Source organism: Podarcis liolepis (assembly GCF_965112155.1).
Source record: "Podarcis liolepis genome assembly, chromosome: 4".
Lineage (NCBI taxonomy): Eukaryota > Metazoa > Chordata > Lepidosauria > Squamata > Lacertidae > Podarcis > Podarcis liolepis.
This window is the reverse complement of record NC_139558.1, coordinates 50,993,470-50,994,781: the sequence shown is the minus strand read 5'-3', so window position 1 is coordinate 50,994,781 and position 1,312 is coordinate 50,993,470.

Genomic DNA, 1,312 nt, shown 5'->3' with positions numbered 1-1,312 from the left:
GGTCAATTGTCACATTACTGTGTTCCTATTTCAATACTCTATAATGCAGATATCAATTTTGTTTTTCTTTTGTACATCAGTTTTGTTTAGAAATCCTTCCCCAGGTCTTTAAGTTGGAAAATATTTTGCATGTTTCTTTACACAAGTCATTATTTAGATTATAGGAGCAAAAATGCAACATTCTTACTGATCTGGGAATGTTGTGTTTTTAACTGTAGACAAGCTTAACGAAAAGCTATGCAATGAATTAGTTCAAAATATTTTCTCTCTTTGTTGTTCTGAAATAAAAGTGAAAGGGATATCAAACTTTTAAGTCCTTTAAAAAGACCATTTAGAAGGTCCCATCCCAAGCTAGTTTTTTAAAATTTCCAGTTAGGATCATAATAGGGCAATCTTATGCTTAACTCAGAAGTTAAGCCCCAGTGAGTTTAATGACACCACCTGGTAATTGTGTATTATTTCAGGCACAATATTTGTAGAATACTGACTCCCAAGAGAAATGGTAGTAGCTATGTGGATAAAATATTGGAACAAAATACTCTTATGGGGCCTGTTACTAAGATACTTGAGTGTCACTGCTTACTGAACGTTTGTGCAGATGCAGCACTGAGAATCAAATGCTCTTGCTTTTAAAATTTTATTTCTTTGTCATAGATAGCTTGTTTAATATTGTAATACTATATTTGCACTACTCCATCACCGTGCTGACCCAACTGGGGGATCTGTAGCATCCTGGATTTTCATGAAGGCAGGGCAGGGGCATAAAAGAGAAGGCAGGTTACACAACAGCCGTGGTTGTGGCATGGGAGCATGAAGGGACTAACACTGAGAGGCAACAGGAGACAACAGGAAATATCTGAATAGACTGGGAAGGGAGAAACACTGAGGCATTTGTCGGTTGGTTGGTTGGTTGGTTGGCTGTTTTAAAAAAAAATTACCAAGGCGGAATAATAGAGATGGTTCTGATACAGAAGCCAACGTCAGAAAGCCAGCACAGCAAAGTCATTCTCAACTTGCTTCTTGCTATACTCAAACCTTGTTTTAGACCACCGTTTCTTTCCTCTCAGAATCTCACTCAGCTTGCTCTCCTCAGACATTTGCCATTGTCTGAAAACCCCTTTCCCCTTCAGCGCTGTTGCATCCCTGTTTTACTCAGTCCTTCCCTTCTTCCACTCAGCTGCCTCATAGTGAGAGTCCTCAAATTTCATTTCATTTCTGGTACCATGTGTTGTCTACTACACAAAAGGCTCATCCACACTTCTGCTGTGCCTAGAAAGCACAGGCCCAAGCAGTTTTCCCCTTGCCCTGCTTC